The sequence below is a fragment of the Passer domesticus genome, chromosome 5 (assembly GCF_036417665.1).
Source record: "Passer domesticus isolate bPasDom1 chromosome 5, bPasDom1.hap1, whole genome shotgun sequence".
Classification (NCBI taxonomy): Eukaryota; Metazoa; Chordata; class Aves; order Passeriformes; family Passeridae; genus Passer; species Passer domesticus.
The window spans coordinates 21,459,244-21,478,906 of NC_087478.1; the positions used below are offsets into that span (position 1 = coordinate 21,459,244).

At 40.4% G+C, this 19,663-nt stretch overlaps 1 long non-coding RNA gene across 6 annotated transcripts in view; it reads left to right on the plus strand.

The window, feature by feature from the left end:
• LOC135301816 (uncharacterized) overlaps positions 1–19,663 on the plus strand; it is a 134,172-nt gene that overhangs the window by 100,402 nt on the left and 14,107 nt on the right. For 5 of the 6 annotated variants that reach the window (XR_010363554.1, XR_010363553.1, XR_010363555.1 and 2 more), the window contains 2 exons: positions 2,209–2,265; positions 2,955–3,549. The exons of the other annotated variant lie outside the window; for it this stretch is intronic. This is a non-coding gene — a long non-coding RNA (uncharacterized LOC135301816). Of the gene's footprint in view, positions 1–2,208; positions 2,266–2,954; positions 3,550–19,663 lie in introns of those variants that run through there. 6 annotated transcript variants of the gene reach the window in all.

Below are 19,663 nucleotides of genomic sequence, written 5' to 3' on the forward strand. Positions count from 1 at the left end.
TGTCTTCCTCCTTGATTTTTTCCCCTGCTTTTGCAACATCTCTGAGGTTACTTTTGGCTTGTTTTGGCACTTTGCAATGCACCTCACGTAATACTGGTCCTTTTTCCTGCAGTCACTCCATTTAGCAATTTTTTATTTTTATTTTTTCGGTATCCGTGCCATGGCATTCATATCTATCCATCAAAGCCGTGTCCTCCTCCTTGATGTTTTCGCCTGCTTTTGCAACATCTCGGAGGTCACTTTTGGCATGTTTGGGTCCTTTGCACTGCACCTCATTTCCTCCCCGACCATTTTCTTGTAGTCCCAATTTTCTGGACTTTGTGGTTTTTTTCAGGCGCATTTCATTTGATCCTATCTCCTTTCCAGAGCGCTTGTAAGTCTTTCTTTTCTGGGTCGCAAGATTTCGTTTCCCTTCCCGAAAGGAAATGAAATTTCCTTTCGGGAAGGGAAACGAAATCTTGCGGTTTCAATGGGAAGGAAGTAAGCAATCTTCGGTCCATATCCCAGCAGCTTCGGGCATCCCATGCCTCTTGATGGCTTTGGCTTTGGCGATGAATTTTTTTTTTTTTTTGGTATCCTTGCCTATCACTCCTATCCTCCCGTCAGCGTTCTGTCTTCCTCCTTGATTTTTTCCCCTGCTTTTGCAACATCTCTGAGGTTACTTTTGGCTTGTTTTGGCACTTTGCAATGCACCTCACGTAATCCTGGTCCTTTTTCTTGCAGTCACTCCATTTCCCAATTTTTTATTTTTATTTTTTCGGTATCCGTGCCATGGCACTCATATCTATCCATCAAAGTCCTGTCCTCCTCCTTGATGTTTTCCCCTGCTTTTGCAACATCTCGGAGGTCACTTTTGGCATGTTTGGGTCCTTTGCACTGCACCTCATTTCCTCCCCGACCATTTTCTTGTAGTCCCAAAATATCCCAGTTTTCTGGATTTTGTGGTTTTCTCAGGCTCATTTCATTTGATCCTAACTCCTTTCCAGAGTGCTTGTAGGTCTATCTTTTCTGGGTCGCAAGATTTCGTTTCCCTTCCCGAAAGGAAATTTCATTTCCTTTCGGGAAGGGAAACGAAATCTTGCGATTTCAATGGGAAGGAAGTAAGCAATCTTCGGTCCATATCCCAGCAGCTTCGGGCATCCCATGCCTTTTGATGGATTTGACTTTGGCCATGATGTTTTTTTTTTTTTGTGTCCAATATGCCTTCTGGACTGAGTGCCCCTTTGAGAATCTGTCCTGTACAGTCATTGTTTGCCTATTTTAAATCGTCCTTGAACTTTTTTTGACTCCTGCACTTATGAGGAAAAAGTTCAGATGTCTGGGGAATAATATACAGAGGAAATATGAATTCCTGTGAACTTAATGTGTCTTAAGGGTTAGATGGCAAGATGTTTAGAGCTAGATTTTGGATGTCTACCTACATTGGAAATTTGAAACGAAGTGATTCAGACAGCCTATCCTTCTGTATCCGTAAACCCTATCTAGCATCTATCTTTGTTGCGTCTCTGCCCTGCAATCCTGTTGGGTTCTGTGTACCTCACCTTTGCAGTCTAAACATAGGCTTTCAAGCACACACAGGAAACACCTTGCTCTGAGCTGCAGTCCAAGTCATTTGCATACACATCTCCAAAATGGGCAGAACAAAGATGTGCACCCAGCATCTGTTCCGAGACCCAACCACACCTTCAGAAAATGAGTCATGCAGTGAGCCAGTGCCTGAGCTGGATGTCATCTCTGTGTCTACACTTCAAGCATAAGTAACTTGAGTGTAAGGTTTGGTTTACTGCAAGACAAATACGCTCAGCACTTCCAGCTATATTGCTGGGTGTCTCCTAGGAAAGATTAAATAATCCCAGAAGTTCTACTCCATTGGATTGTCATTAAAAAATAAATCCCCAATTAATGTGAACCCAATAAAGGTTTACGTTATTTATTCTAGCCAAGGTTCCCAGGACTTTTTGTATCCATTAGTCAGTGGTTCCTCACAGCCTTGTAAGAAAGACAAGCATTACTTCTCACACTTTCTGTATAAATAAACTAGCTCAAGCAAAATTAAATAACACCAGATAGCACAGGAAAGATTTAATCTCAAATTACTGCAGGATCTGCATCACTGGAAGAAAGGGTCAACATTCCAATGTCATTTTACAGTCAAAATATGTGAAATTACTTGTCCTGGGATTCACAGAACTATCCTTCCTCCTACAGACAGCGAAGGTATCTAATTAACCTGGGGTTCCTGCATTTGTAAGAAGTAGAAGGCAGGTAAGGTGGACTTTGCCCTTTCCCATTAACCAAGTTCTCGTAAGGAAGGTGAGATGGGTGATGTCACAGCTGTGCCTAAACACTCTGGACTAAGAGATAAGATTATCTCACCTGCAATTTAGCAAGCTACTGGTAATTGATTGGAGGTTTTCACTGCATACGTGGTGTAAAACATGTCAGCTCAGACTTCAGTCTAGGTTAATAGAAGAAAAATATTTTCCCTGACAAGTACCAAGGAAGGAGCAAGCACGATGGCAGTCTCCTTACCTGACATGCAGTAACTCATTAAGGTTCAGAAACCCACCTGAACCATTAGAGATAAACAACCTATGACCCTAATTAAAATGCAGCTCTGGAAGCTGCCCTTCAGGAGTAATGGAATGTGCAAGGCTGGTGCGATTCTGTCTCATACAGGAGGGAGAATGATTATGCAAAGTCATGAGTTCACTTAATAGATGAGGGAGTAATATTAATGAAGGAGCTCTTGAAAACAGAGAAGTATGTGCAAAGCTTTCCTTGCAGAACAAGAGATTATACTGTCAGTGCTGAAAAAAAGCTCACTATGCACTAAATGGGTTTATTCTTAGTAAACATTTTCAATGTATTTTTTTTCTGCTTTCAGCTGTACCTACTATAAAGTATTATAAGAGCTTACATCACTTTTATTTTGCAATTGTGCTTTTCTTCAGGAAATAAGCCCTGGCATTGGGTTGGCATAAGGTCACCTGTGCTCCACCAGTTTTTAGGATTCTTTGACACAGAGGAGAGACGGCAGCTGGACAGAGTGCAGGACTGCAGGGAAGGAAGGGGAGAAAGGAGGAGTGTCACAGCCTGGTAGCTAACTTGTCCAGAGAAGAACTGTGGGAAGCCAGGCTACCTACTCCTCTTGCTGCTGTCAGGGGGAGGGCACAGTGTCCTGAGCTGGTGGTTGTTGCAGGACAAGTGGCTCTGAATAAGTACCTAAGAAACTAGAGAGCAAAGGCACTAAATTCTGCTATAAATGATTAACAATGGCTCCATCTTTCTCCTATATAAATCTACAGAAATTTTTCTATGTAAGCAAGAGGGGATTGGGAAGCTTTAGGAAGCAGAACATGTTGAGTAATTGCTGCCTTACAACTGAAAGCCAATTTTGAAGTGGCCTCGCTCTGCATGGCAATTCCTTTTGCTTTCTGTGCTAGCAGGATGGGTGCTGCAGAAGGAAGAGCAAGCAGGCTGAATCCTAGTGTGATCCTCAGGGCATTGCACAGCCAACAGTGGACAGAGGCCCAAAAAATCCATCTGAAGCACTTTGCAAAACCTTTTAATTAAACTTATGTTTTTTCTCCATTTGAGGGATTTTCTACCAATGGAGGTGATTTTTTTTCTCTGTAATAGGGATTTTTTTTTCTTAGAGTATTACTACAAAGTTCATTAATCACTCATCCCAAGCTTTCTGACAGCAGTCTGCTTCATTCCATTATTGGACTCTAATTGAAAAACAATGTAATTTAAAATTCCAGAAGCAAATTAAAATCAGTAGTTGTCAGAACTCCATTCTCTTCAGGAAAAATATAAAATGGTTACTAGCCACTACCTTACTCCAGTCATTTTTTCCTTCCTCCCTATTGAATAATATGGTACTGAGAACACATATATTATCACTCACAAGCAAAATGAATATAAACATCCTGCAACAGATTTCAGAACTATCCTTGAACTAGAAGCATGAAGAAGCAGATGAGACACTGAAATTCACTCTGAATTTAAATGGCCACTTTAATCTCTATTCAAGGCTAATATTGTGTGGAAAATTCACTAACAGCAAAATAGCTCAAAGACAGGTCTTACATGTGCAAATAAACAGAAAAGAAGCCATAGAAACAAGGAAAAAAAACCAGTCCTGTAAAGACATTCTTCTTCCATTTCAAAACCTGTGCTTCTCCCAGGGTTCCTACATTGCCACTGAATATAATTGCAGAACAGTTGCACCTGCATTTCCTCACATAAAGAGTTATTTCTAATTCAGACTGGGGACAGCAAAAACAATAGCAGCCTAAGAATGTCTCCTAAGGAAAGGGAAAGACAAGACATCAAGCACTACAACATTTGACTTAAACAAATCCAGAGAACAACCTCTCTTGAAAACAGTCAAAAGTCTTCAATAAGGTTGCACTGCCTAAAATGACAGAATGTCAGGGTAATCTTTGCAAATAACATATCCAAGGATTTTTTCAGGTTTGCCTCTCAGTGGATGATCTGTGAAATGAATTTTACCCTGATATCTGCAGTGATACCAACCACAATTATTCCTGGTTTGTATTTTCAGCTAGTTCTTTTGTCCAGCACCCACTTGCACATTGTGAACTTCAGCAAATAATACTTTTTTTGCATAGATCAGTGTGCAGGCCAGGCTCTGCTGTGTGGTGTGTAGGTGTTGTCAACAGCTTTCAGAAGTACATACAGTCATAGCAAGAAAGTGCCAAGAGTAGGGAATAATTAGTATGTCAGCCAGACCACTCTGGAAAAGTGGGTTTCCAAAACAAATCTGGCCTGATGTGCATCATCAGGACATGGTTTTACCCTAAACAACATTTGAAGCAGCCACTCTATTCCTTCTGGAATAGCCATGAGAGAGTGTTCTTCCCTGGGAAGAGATGAGAAAGGTGATGCAACATTCCACCCTTCCTGCAAGGCAGACATTCCCAACTCTGTATAAAAGACACAGAGATGCTCTGTCTAGGAAATGTCACCATAAAAAGCCAGATAAAGCCAGATAAAAATGTTTATTGTACAGATAATGCTTCAACCACCAAAGAATGTGGTTTAGTAGGTCATGCCCTTGAGAGATTTTTTATTGGGAAATAACTTTTATAGAACCAAGAATGAGTTAGTAAGATACTAATTCTTCATGTGCTTCTGCAGTGAGAACACCCAAAGGCACACTTAACATTGACAGGTAATTTTTGATTCTGTGAGGATAATTTTGCATCATGCTTAAGACTAAATTAGTTCACAGCATCCTCTTGCACTTCATATTTTTGTAGGAATTACCTGTATGATTAACCCTGGTTTTTCATGGGAAATAATGTGCCTCATGCCACAAGTCCACATTACAAAAGCTATACTCTGCAGGAGCATCCTGATGACCAGTTACATTCTCTGTCTGTTGCTGTGTGAATCAACTAGTTCCGCTTCAGCAAAGAGCAGGTTTGTGGTAATTTTAAAAGTTGCACACTTGAGAATTACCCAATACTGAAAATGAAAAAAGCATCATTAGCCCTGAAGGCTTCAGCTCACAGATGGAGAGAGCTCTGATGCCATCTACAGAGGACACACAGGAGGGGATGAAATAGGCAGGCAGCTTCTGCAGGATTTCAGGCCAAGCAGCATGAGGTTTGGCCAGAAATCCTTTAGATTTTTGGTATAAACTAGTGAGCCCTCATGTCTGACCCAGTGTGGTCCTGTTGGCAACCTGTAGTCAAATCTGGCATTCAGAACACTTCCATCTGGTGTCTTCCCTGGAGGAGATGCAATAGTCATTCAAGTATGAATGACACTTGAAGAGACAGATGCCTCTTCCAGAGGCTATGAATGAGCTGCCATGGCACTGCTGCTGCTGCCTCTAGCAGATGAGGACAGGACCCAGAGACAGACCTTCCAGCCATAACTACCTTCTCCCAATTTCCCCTCACTGCCCACAGCAATGATCTCCCCAGGACAGTCACAGAGTGCAGTTGTTACTGCGCTTGATGGTAAGAAATTGAGGCAGCAACAGTTTCCAGGAGCTGACAGTGGCCAGTGGAAAAAAAAATAAATAGTTATTTTAAAACACCTGAGTGAGCAAGTTGCCTTGTTCAGAGACAAAGTCCACAGGGCAAGATCTGACATGTATCTTTAAGCAGAAGGATCTGTCTCTGGCACTCAGACATTTCTAAAGTGCCCTCACAGAGCTGAAACCCAGGCTTTAGACAGAGGACATGCTCTTTCTTTTGTCTGGACTCTGCTGGCCAGAGACCATCTTGGCTGTGGAGCCATCATACCTCAGCCAGGCATTGCCTGGAGAAATGGAGAACAGAAACAGGCATAGCTCTGCCCCAGAGCTGTGGGGGTCGATAAGAGAGTCTTGATACTGAATAGAGGCAGTGTGACACAGATTGCAATATACAGGTAAATGATAAGGCAGAAACACTGTGAAGCAGCTGGTAATGCTGCAGCTGCAGGGTGTAGCACCAGGAGGAGACTCCAGGAGAATCACCATGGCCCCTTTGCAGATAGCAGGCAGCTGGAAAGGGGTCTCCCTGGCAACAGCCCTGAGACCAAAATCTTTACTGTTGACAGCCATCTGAAGGCAGAAGGAAGAAAAACTCAAAGGTATAAAGAATTATCTCTTGTAGGATTCTGTAATTTACTATTATTAACATATGATAATTATTCAAGTCTTCCTAAACTTTCCTCAGGTAATGAAGGTTTTCCTGTGCCCTTGGCAAAGCATTCAGTGCTTGTCAGTGATAATGTGTTTTCCATTAAATTTGGCTGGGGAGTCATTTGGCTTTCTCAGGTTTCCGAGTGACACATGACTTGGTTTATATGTTTACTGACGTTTTCAGTCATGTTCTCAGTTTTGTCTTCCAAAGTCTAACGTTTTTGATAATTATTACTGGTAAGGCTACATGACTCATATCCTTATGCCCTTGTGTTCTTCACGCTCCTGGGTATAATTAAGAGATTAGTCAGTGGGTCAAAAAGTGAGGGACAGAATGGCCCTTTTGTACACTCCCAAATGATAAGCAAAGCAACTCCTCTCTAGGTAATGCCTGAAAAAACATTTCATTTGTTTTATGGACACCAGGGACACATAGGAAAAACATTTCATTTGTTTTACGGACACCAGGGACACATGGGAAGCCCCTCAGTGGTTGAAAAATGGTTCAAAAATGGCTGGAGATTTTTTTTTCCTAGCCTTGTACGTGGACAATGCATCTGAGTGCTTCATAAATATGTTTAGGGAACATTCCAACATTTGTGGGAGAAAAAAAGAAAAAAAAAAAAGAAAAAAAAAAGAAAAAAAGAGAAATCAGCATCAAGTGTTTATTTTCTAAAGAGATCACACACTGAAGTCCTTTCATAATGACTATTTCTATGGTACCAGATGACTGATGGAGCATTAATCAGATAATCTGCTGGCTTCTGTGTGCTAGTGGCATTTTCTCGTGCTGTTACTATTGATCCATTACCATCCTATTAGCTTACAGAACTGACTTATGGAGCACTTTAGACATAGGGAAAGTAGATACTACACAAAAGTACCCTCTATTTTTATTAATACACTAGAGATAAATTCTCAAGGATTGACACCACTGATGTATGAGAAACTGTAATTTGTCTGCCACTTGGTTTGTGATACACCTCATGTCCCCCCAGAGATTGTGCTAACCTGACATGGGATGTCCACTGCTTGCAGTAGTACCTCTTTGTTTAATATTAACAGATAAATTAACTGTACGATTGCAGAACAGGTGGAGTCTAAGCACACTATATTCTAACTTAAACAATATTTACAGTTCTCAGCAAGCCATTTCAGTTCCTGCTCAGTTCCTGCTCTAGTGGTTACAATGATAAAAATTGTCTAGTGAAGAATTTTTTTACACAGCCTACTTTGAGCAAATACTTTTGGAAGAAAAAAGGTTTTTGAGCCTCAGAAATTTTCCAAATACTGATCTTCATTCAGTAGACACACAGCACAACTTCTTTTTCATATCTGGACTGTGAAATAAAAGTGTGTTAATAAAATTCCACTGATGTCCCAGGAAGATGATCAATCCCCATAATTCACATTTTGGCAGCAAGAATCTAAATAACCAGGCCTAAGACTGGCTTTCAAAAGAGGTGAAGGAGATGATTGCAGAAAAATCCACACTGGCTGAGTACCAGTGACAAGGTGGCTTTTCCATGCCCCCATTTGCACTGATTCATTCAGAGGGTAGAGAAAAGTCAGCCCCACAGCCCCTGCATTGCACAGCCTGGACCCCTGCCCACTCCCATCTACCTCTGCACCTTCTGGGGACAAACCACAGTAGCAGGAGGCTTCCCAAGCACAGAGATGAGAGGAAAGAGGAAATGCAGGGGTGGACAGCACTACCTTGTTTCACCTTTCCCTGGGCAGTCACATAATGTCACCTGCGTAGAGCTTGGCACAGGAGGTGCAAGAAAATAGAGGAACAGGAACTTTCTGGGTGTAGGCATGGAGGCAGCAGATACATGAGATATCCCTACAAAGAGGGGGATTTGCTCACCCTCAGGGCTCCCAGCTGGCCATGGAAGACAACACTTCAGTGAGCAGCTTTGTTGCTGACACAAAATTGATTTTTTTATGACCCAGTAGGAGGACAAAATAATACATTTAATTTTCAGCTTTGGGGAAGAAAACTACATTTGCCTGCTTTGCTGAGGTCACTGAGTCTACCTTGCTTGCTGAGGCTGTGAAAGAATAAAACAGCTTAGTGCAGTGCAATGTGACAGAATACCAAAGAGATCCCTCTGACAAGAACAACAGGGAGGCAGCTCCATCGTGTCTGTCCCAGACACATGCAGCACATTTGAATCACTCTTTTTCTGTAGCTTAGGCAGCCACTGCACCAGTGAGGTTAACTGGTAGCAAGTCAATTTGCATTCATTTCAGACCTGAGAAAAATAATGAGTGTATAGAGTACAGTGGTGGTGAATGAAGATCAAAAAGATGGGCAACTGACACAGCTGTTAATGAGTTAAATGAAATTGACTCAAACTCCACATTTTCTCAGCCAAACATGCATATCACAGAGTATATCTTAAGGAGAGAATATCGTTTTCCTCTTAATTTGGAAAAAAAGGTACTTGCCAGTACCTTAGTGAGTGTGGTCAGGAATCACAGATCCCTTAAGAGCTTCCAAGATAAGGCTTAGTCTCCCTTAAAATGAATAGTGCAAACAAGCAGGCTTCATTCTTGACTGTCTTCCTGCATCACTTACCAGCAGTTCTGAATGCAACCCTTTATTACTGTAAAATGACGGCAGATGGCTCCCAGAAATGGACTCTGAGGCATGAGGAATGCATCTCCTCCTTTTTAAACTGTATAGGGATCTTCCAGATTTATAAACTGCTCTAGGGAAAAAAAAAAAAAAGGTTGTCTGAGAAAATAGGCCTAAGACAAATTTGAAAGTTCATATTAACACTGTGACTACAGGGAACAGGAAAAGAAAACAGAATGGATTTTGTAAACTTAATATTCTTTGTCCTTAGTTTTGACAGTGTCTGTTTAATTCCTTGCACACCTGATGAGACATCTTTTCCTCTATGGAGATCATTCAGATTAAATGAATAATTAGCTTGTTCTCTTGCTTCAGGTTTATTTAAATTATAATTCATAGGCAAATTCTGTACTGCCTCTAGATTTTATGAATTATAAACCATACACTAAATCCATTTTATTTAAACCAACAAATTTTCTCAAAAGATAGAAGTTCATCCACACTGTAAGAATATCTTTAGCAATATCTGAGTAGGCAGATGATAATTACTCTGGGGTTTTTTTGTCAAGTCTGTGAATCTGATGCACACTAATTGGAGTTTTATGTGCAAGTAAATAAAACTTAATTCTTCAAAGTTCTGAACAGCTTGCCTAACACCTGGAGGTGGTAAGCACCACTTCAATGTGCCAAGCTCCTCTAAGAACCCTTACGTTAATGGGGCCTCTGTTACAACCCAAGCCTTCTCCTGCTGCCTGACAGAATTAGATGCATTCATTATTAATTTTGTGCCAGAGTGAGAAATCCCTTTATCAGTCTAATCTTTGTGTTTCACTCATGGATAGACAGACTTAACAGACAACAGTGAATGTTGTCAGACTTCTAGGAATAACAGCTGTGTTTGTAATCATCTTCTCAATTCTTATTTTAAAAATTATGTATATAAGTGTATTAATGCAATGTAATAATAAATATGTCTGTAGTAACTGCATACCATGCAGGAGAGTATTAGACCAAAATCTCACACTCTGAATTCTTTATCTAGCTCAACTCTTTAATGATGTAGTGGAAAATGGAAGTAGGGTTTATTATTCTTCTGAAGAGTAGTTCTCTGTACTCCTGTATTTGGAGTCACTGTTCCACACCTTGATGCACTGGACAACAAAAATCTGGGCAAAAATCACCTGAGAAACTATTACATTACTATAATGATAACACCAAGAATTCAGTTCTTTGGTTTTTAAATTGTTATTGCCCTTTTCTGTGTCCTTTCTTGTCTTCCAGACTAGTGTATAGAAAACATTGTTTATTCAACATACATGATAAATGCCTGTCAAAAGCTTGTATGTCCACACACTCAAAATTTCATCCATGTTTTTAACTGTAAGAGCATTACTGTAAATCTCTGTCTTTAAAATATGACCAGTTCAGTCCATTGCACAGTCTCCCTGACCAAGATTCTTCTGTCGAGGCGTTTGTATTTCTTAGGAATGCTACATCATTTCCTTAGAATGAATACATCATCCACATTTCTGCTCCCGCAGGAGATCAATTTCTTAGTTGCATACAGAAACCATTGTATGTTAGGTGTGCACTGCATGATTACAAGAGAACACATACATTTCACAGGTATTTTAATGGTGCAGTATTTTGAAGTAGCTTTCTGTTTATTTTTATCATCATATAGTACTCAAACTAGAAGAAACTGAAAAACACTATTTTCAATTTAAAAAAGAAGTCAAGGATTAAAGACTTCTCTCAAGGAAGAGTTTATCCAATGGGTAATAATCCGTTATTTAATTATATTATGATTTTCTGCTCAAATCAGTGTTTTGCATCACAATATATTACCAGAAACTACAGAAAATTTTCTACAGCCATTTGGCTAGCTGATATGAGTATTTTGTTCACAGACAAAAAGTAGTTCCTTTTCCATATTCTACTGGGCAAAATCTGCCCAATGTTTGAATTGTGTTGAGTATCATACAGATGTGTTACAGAGTGATTTCAGATTTATCATCTGATGGTGGGAGTTGTTCAGACTTTCACCTCAGTCATGATACAACTGCTATCAGAAGTTGTAGTTGCTCTGCTATGAAAATTTTTACTGAGGCAAATACATAGGACACAGACTGGAGGTACAGAATGAAAGGTGGAACAAAACGCACAGGAGTGTCTGAAGGTGCCTGCACTGAAATGTTGAAAATTCACAGACAATTTCTTGCTTCTGGAAAGTTTTGCCATTTATTTCTCTCTCAGAGCCCTATATACTCAGAGTCTTCATGGAAAACAATGATAATAATAAATGCCTTATACTGCCTCCTTAAAATAAAGACCTTTTTCCTTACATCACCTTCTAAGTTGACTTACTCTTCTATCTAAAGGTTTGGCATGTTTCACAGTCTTTAAAATATAACGTCACATCTGCTCACATACCACATATCCATTTAAACTTTTTAATAAACATAAAACATAATAAATTATAAGGAACAGGAACAAAAATCTATAACTGTTATAAAAAGCTGAGTATAACACCAAATTACAAAAATATTACACAGTTATGCTTCTCTTCTAAAACAATGGGGTCCCTCCAGATAAAATATATCTTGCCATGACTCTCTTAGGTGTTTAAGTGATCTGCTGGGTGAAACCTCTGACTAACTGCTCATTCCATTCAGTGGCAGAATATAAACCCTTCAATAGAATGCAGTTCAGCTCACCTAGAGCACTGGGGTGGGTTTTTTGTGTTCAGATGGATGAATGACTAGTTTTAGAGTAAATGGCATGTCTGATACGAGAAGCTGCATTCTGTGGAGTCAAGGAAACCAATAACAAAGGTGTAGCTTAGCTTCCTCTTGACATATTCCTTTGGCTGGGGCATTGCCCAGGGCTAGGCACTCCAAAGTGCCATTCTGCTTCAGGACAACTGAGCCAACCTCTTCCAGCAGAGAGATCTAAATCCCCTGAGCACAGGAATGGCAGGACTTTGCTTTTCCAGTCACTTGCCCTTACTCAGTTAATCTCAACAAGAATAACACTGCATGTTCACTGGGGACAAAGGGTCTTCTGTCCCCCTTGCACTGTGTCTGTGTGAGAGACAGGGGACGGGAGTTCCTGGCCCAGGCTTATGGAATATCTTGCTGTGTGGCCACCCTGCAATGGTGATACGGGTAGCAGGCAACACTGGATACACTCAGCTTTGAGGGCAACTCAATGTGAGCAGAACGACCAGGACTTCAGGTGCAGGTGAGGGATACACGTGAGAGGCCATAACTAACCATTCAACTAAGGTAAGAGGATGAATGAGCCCTGAATAGACGAGGATTACAGAAGGATGGAGACACCTGAAGATAATGAAACTACTAAAGATACCTGTGCCATCTCGTTGAGGTTAATAGGAGGACAGCAAGGAAACCAGTATACAGGAGAGAGGAGACTCTAGGAGGAAAGGAAAGCTTTGACTTCCTTTGTTTTATGAATACCACCGGGGAATAATGAAATATTCTTATATTTTCTCTGTGGTCATGAATGAGAGAGAAAAGTGAGAAGTTTTTTGTAATCATCTTCCCAATTCTTATTTTAAAAATAATAGACATAATTGTATTAATTCAATGTAATAATAAACATGTCTGTAGTAACTGCATACCATGCAGGAAAGTACTAGACCAAAATCTCACACTCTGAATTCTTTATCTAACTCAACTCTCTTATGATGTAGCTGAAAATGGAGTTAGGGTTTAGCCTGCTCAGCAACAGAATGAGAAGAAAGCAACTCTAGTTTTGTTCTTTATCATTTCTGAGGGGTGAAGGGAGCTAGTGAGGAAGCAGAGCAGATTTGATTTGCATATCTGCTGAAGGAGTGGTGGGAGGACAGTGAAACCTTTTGTGTGTTTCTGAGATGAAGAGAGCTGTGAAAACTTGAAACCTAGTTTCAGTTCATTTGGTCATTATTCTGTGGGGCACAGAATAAAACTAAATATTCCATTTTATTGGACAAGAGACTTTAAGAGACCAATGCAGTACTTAATTAATGCTGTTATGTCCTTGTGTTTATTTGTAATTGCTGGGTTTTTGTCCTAGTATTCAATATGACTGTATTGCACAACTTGCATTGTCGTTAATGCTCAAAAAAATTATAAGAAAAGGACCATAAATGGGATATTTTTATGAGGGGGAGCATGAAATTAGCAACAGGAAATTCCTTTCTAATTCCTTTTTTCTTCGTTCTTTTTTTTTTAAGGGGTTTGAAGACATTAAAGCAGTGGCTTTTGCATGTATTTTCTGTGATAAGTTTCTCCTCATGCCTCATTTAGTCCAGCCCATTTAGACTAGGGGTAATAATACATGAAACACCCCATTTCAGAATCAGTGAGACAAACCATCAGTGCCCATATTGTCCTTTACAGTGGCAGTAGAAAATGCCAATGGGGGAAAGCAGAAGAGGCCAGTTCCCCACTGTCCACAAGACTTGGTTAAAAGATGTCAGAAGGTAACATCATCACTGCCTCTTCCCTTAAAGGAATTTATCACCTCCTTTTTAAGGCTGTGATAGTATCTCCCTTTTGCCTATTTTAAATTAGTTCTACCAAGTGCTTCCTAGTCCTTGCATTGCAAGATGTAGTAAATTTTACTTCTGTAATGACCTTTTCACTACCCTCATAATTTTGTAAATTTTAGTACTTTTTCCTTTCAGACTTCTCATTTTCCCTTTAAACAGCTTCAACCTTTTGAATCTTTCTTTGTAAGACTGCTATGACACCCCCTCAATCATTTTAGTGGCCTTTTTCTGTACCTTGTCTAGCTTCACTATGTTCTTCTTGAGGACCCAGAAATTTTAAGTTCACAAGATGAGGGGTTTACATAATGGTGAAATTATTCTCCTTGTGTTATTTTCAGCGCCTTTCTTGTCAATGATCTGCATTTTGCTGGCTTCATTATGGGGGGCTTATACTGAGCACTATGACAATGGTTTTTGTAAAATGACTGCAGTGTTTCCAAGATCACTTTCCTGAGCTGGAATCCTGAGAATCCTGAATTCTGCAGGTGCACTTCAAATTGTTTTTCTCCAGATGCACTGATTTTCTTTTAATGATTTAGATATCTTTTTTTCAATTCAGTTTTGTGAACTTCTTCTGGAGTTCCTCACTGCCTACTGTAAGAACTTGGCATCATTTTCATATGTGAGGAGTTTTTCCCTTTCCAGATCACTGGTGAAGAATATGAACAAATCTGGTCCTTATACTAGTCCCTACTGAAATCCACTGCCAATATTTTTCCACTGTGTAGAGGGTTAGCCTTTATTTTCCAGCCTTTATTCTTCTTCCAGTAGACAAAAGGTAATTTTCTGCAATCGTATGGCTATGCAAGGTTGGGTTTTTTGTACACCTTTGGCATGTAATCTAGTCAAAGATTTTTGGAAATTCAAGTGTACTATTCCCTTTGCCCATGTTATAATTCCAGCAGACCAGGGATGATAGGACACCCCTTCACTCCAGCCATGCTGGCACTTTATCAATAGACACTGTTTATCCATGTATTCAGCAATCCCTTTCTTTTCTACAGACCTGTTCTACCATTTTCTCAGGAGTCAGACTCAGGGCTAAGTAGCTCCCAGGGTCTCCCTCCAGCACACGCTGTTGCTACAGTTACTATTGCAGAACTACAGCCAATAGTTCTGCAGTATTATGTCTCATTTCCTCCTGAACACTTGGGTGAATGTCATCTGGTCCTGGTGACTTATTAACATTTATTCTTCTGATTAGTCTAAAAGCTTTGGGTATTCCTGCTCCAAATCAAACGGTCTCATCTGAGCCCTCTGCTATAAAGGTTATAGATTATGGGAGCCTTACCAGGACTGAAGGGAAGAATCTACTGAGTTTCTTTGTTGTGTCTCTTTTGCTCCCACTTGCTCCCTATTTCCAGTCCTCAGACAGTCCCACCATTTTCCACCCAGGCTTCCTGCTTGTCTGGATAGGGATGCTTGACATCCAGGAGTAAGATATACAGCACCTTCTGGGATGCTCTCTTCTCCCCTGTAAATGTTTGAGTTTTTGCAAACATTGGCTGGGGTCCAAGATAATACTCATTTCATCCTCTATTTATCTTCACTGTGATGCTCATGATGTTATAGGCATCTCTCATGTCGTATCTCAGGGGAACGCTCCTGGCTGAATAGCCTTGCCTAGAAAGCAAATCTTTTCCTTTCATACACTTGAGCACCCTTATTCTTCTCTGGGCCTTCAGCTGGAGATCTCAATCTCCTTACCTGTTCTTTGCCTTGATTGAATGCTTTTGTGCAGTTTGAGATAATTTTTGTCCGGACTGTAATGTGCAAAGCTGAACATCCTGCAACCTTGTTTGTTTTCCTGAAATAAACCCCGTAAACTTGTTTGATTCTTTCTCAGAGCTCTAAGTTTGTAACAGACCCTGGCATGGGCATTTGAAATTCTTTTAAATCATATACACCTGTCCTCACTCCACATTCAAAAAGCATTCCATATTTTATTTGGGTTTTCAGGGAAGAAAAGTGTGTATGCACACTAGGAACAGTGCCCATCATGGTTATACATACACAGTTAAACTTACAGACGAACTAAGTTAGATGTTCACTATCTGTCAGGAAACAAACTTGTCAGAAAGCTAACTCTGCAAATGAAAAGGGTGCATTTTTTCATTGGATTAATAAACTTAATTGTAATCCAAGCATATAGTGCTGTGAAGCATGCTAGAGCAAGAGAGTTATGCAACTGCCAGCATGGAAAGAAAGGGCGTGAGCAGCCTCTGGGAGGCAACGAGCCGTGGCCAGACTGCACCTGACCTGCACTGACTCACTGCAGGTGGGACACATGCAGTCATAGACTGATTGCAGGGTTGAGCTGGATGAATGCTGAAGCCTGGAGCATTTTAGACAAGTTGGGTTTAATGCACACTTGCACAGCAACTGTATTGGCTGTTTGTGCCCTGGTGCTGGCAGCAGGGGGCTGCAAGGGTGGCCTTCATGAGAAGAAACCAGGACCTATCCCTGCATTGGGCAGAGACAGTTCCAAATTGTTCCAAAACTGAGGCACCACATGACAGACAGCTGAGCCTGTTCGCCATGCTGGTGGCACCTCTACAAACACATATTTAAAAAGGGGTTAGAAACCTGCAGAGCAGCAGAGAGAGAGAGAGAGAGGATTGAGAAAATGTGAGAGAAACAGCCCTGAAGACAAGTGGATCAGAAACCGAGAGGAAGGAGGTGCAACGACTCCCCTACAGCCCGTGGAATACAATGGAGCAGATATTCACAGCCTATGGAGCTCCCTATGCCACAGCTTGTGGATGTGCCCTTGAAGAAACATGCAGCTCATGGAAGGCCCACATAGGAGCAGATTTCCAGGAAAGAGCTGGAGCAGCCTGTTTTTTAAGGACTCTTGCTGGAGCAGCAGGAAAGTGTGAGGAGGAAGAAGCAGCAGAGAGAAGCAGTCGTGCACAGACTGCAACCTTCCATTCTCCATCTTCTTCATCCAACTGTCCCACTTGGGTGGGAGGAAGAAGAAGAGTTAGAGGATTGGGAAAAAAGGATTGAAGTTGAAGCTGGGAAGAATATCTGGAGTAGAGGGGAAGTGCTTGGTTTTGTATTTCTTTCTCACTTATTCTCACTTACTTTACTTTCTCACTACTTTACTTTCTCACTTACTTTACTTTTCTACTTTCTTTTTTTTAATAGGCAATAAATGAAATCAATCATATCCAAGTCAGGACTGTTTTACCTGTGACAGTGACTGCAAGGGATCTCCCTGTCTTTATCCATGAGCTTTCTCATATTTTCTCCTTTTATCATGTTGAGGATGGACAGTCAGAGAGCAGCTGGGTAGGTGTCTGGCAGCCAGCCAAAGTCAATTATTCAGTTGCAGTTACGAAATTCCATGAATTCAGTTGATAAAAAGTTCAAAATGAGCTGGCAATGCATGCTTGCAGCACAGAAGGGCTGGAAATACCCTGGGATATTTATACCCTGGGGTGCATCAAAGGCAGCATGGCGATCAGGTCAGGAAAAGTGATTCTGCCACTTCAGCAACCTGGTCTAGTAGAAGGTGTGCCTTCCTAATGCAGAGATGTTGAAACTAGATGATCTTTAATGATCACTTCCAACCGAAGCCATTTTATGATTCTATGATTTCTCAGTGCTTCCCAGTGTCCAGAAACAAGCAGGGCAGTAGGATCTAGTCACATTTTTAGAAATCTGACAATCATCAAAAAATATGGTGTAAAAAGCACAGAAAAATGCAGCAAGAAATTATAAGAAATGTAGAGTTGGTCAACTCTGTACTAGATAATAAAGGCACAAGATTTTATTTAGAAAAGAGGGTGATGTAAAGTATCATGGACATGGGAACTACCAGCAGCAGCACTGTGCACTGCCTCTCTCTTCCCACTCCTAACATTCACAGCTGCAGCCAGATTCATCTGCTGGTGCACCCACCCTGCAGCAATGATGGAAAGGTTTCCCTGGGGAAAACCAGGAATGGGATGGCAGGTTTGTAGGGGTCTGTATCTTGTAAATGGACATGGGAGCCCTGGGATGCAGTATATCCTTGTCCCTGCACATTGATGCAAGGGTCCCTCTGCAGGTGTTCAGAGGTGAGTGTATCAGAAAATGTCCACATGACCCTGATAACACACAGTAGGAATGTTTGAGAAAGAGGTGGGTGCTTGTTGACCTTACAGAGTTCTTTATTCAAGAAATAACTTTATTATTGCATAGTTTGCAGAAACTTTGGACTCAGTCCAAACATTTGGCATTTTTCCAGCAGGAGGGTTTGTTGTAGTTGTACTTTCCTTGTAGTTGTGGGTATAACAGGGGTGTGTTAGTTATAAGTCTGTGCTGTTTCCCTCTCGTTCTAATTTTCTGTGTGCAGCTGCAGTAAGAACAATAATGAGCTCCTTGAAAAGCTGCAGTTAGGTAGAGACATTCTCTTCACATTTCTGCAGAGTCTGTTCTTTGGGTCAGGTACTACAGGACATAGGCTTAAAAATACATGATAATACAATGGCTGCAAAGCATCACTTCAAACAAACAAATGAAAGAATGATTTAGCTCTGTGAAACTACTGTGTTTAGGACAGAAGAGGTAACAACAATAATATGAAACTGCAGGTGCTGAATCTGCATTGTTCAGGTGAAATGCCAAAAAACCTTACAGCCATCCAGAGATACTGTTGCACTCACTGAAGATGGTGAAAAGATTTCATGTATTTCAGTATGAGGAGGATTAGACTTGGTCATGTCAAATATGACAGGTAATTATCACACCGTGTGAAAAAAAGAATTTGCAGCCTACTATCCTGCAGCATCAAAAAAATGCACTGTGCTTTGAAAATTTTAATTACTTTCCTTTTTATTCATTTGAACAGCTGAGTATGCAGCAGTTACTGTAAGATTATTTTAATTGACAACTCCTTTTCTACTAACTCTGAAGATCAGTGCAGCTCCAGTATTCTGCTGATCATGCTTTCACTGGAAACCTGTTTCAAATTAGCTTCCTTCTTTCTTATACAACCATTGAAAAAAAATGAGACAGCAAATCCCAGCAATCATATGCCTGTAATTCATCCCAGTGCAGGCTCCCCATTCAATCTCAGTTTGTTCTTCCTTGTGTGTAAGTGTTATGATATCATGCTTAATTTCAAGTAAATGGCAAGATATTCAAGATTCACAAACGGAATGGATGATACTCTGGGAAAAATCTGGAACCTGTAAGAGTAGAGACTATAGGCTGCTTCCTTCAAAGAGATGAATAGACATGCATGGGGTAAGCCAGGGAAAAGCAGGATGGCAAGGGATGACCTTAAGACTACGTGGTTGAGTGATTTTCTGGGGAACTGAACCTTCCTCAACCACAGGCTGCTTTTACGATTCTAGACTTTTTTTAACCTGGTGTCTTGCCCAATAAGTGCTTTGAAAATTTAGGGCCCTGATGTAGTTTTTTTAATAGAAATTGGAATATATTGTGTATTGATAATTTTGGTTTTCATTTCTCTGCCTCTCCTTATAGAATGAGAATAATGGTACCACATAATGTAATAGTCACATAAATTAATGGTGGTAATTATAATAATGCTTTTGAATTACTTAGCTTGTTTTGCTAACAGCAATCATGAAAACTCTGTAAAGAAAATGCAATTTGTTTTCAATCCAAACTATGGTCCGAGGTGAGGAAGTACTGAAAAATGTAGGTAGAGTTTCATATTATTAAAGACAATCACAATGGCTGTACATTGAAAGAGCAAATTAAAATTTCATAGAGATCCTCAATTCTATCATCCTATAAATTCTAATGTAAAATTTTTTTTTCTTTTTTTTAAATTCTCCAATTCTAGACCTAATATTTAACTTTCATTCCTAGTGCTCATTCAATCACTTAAAACTCT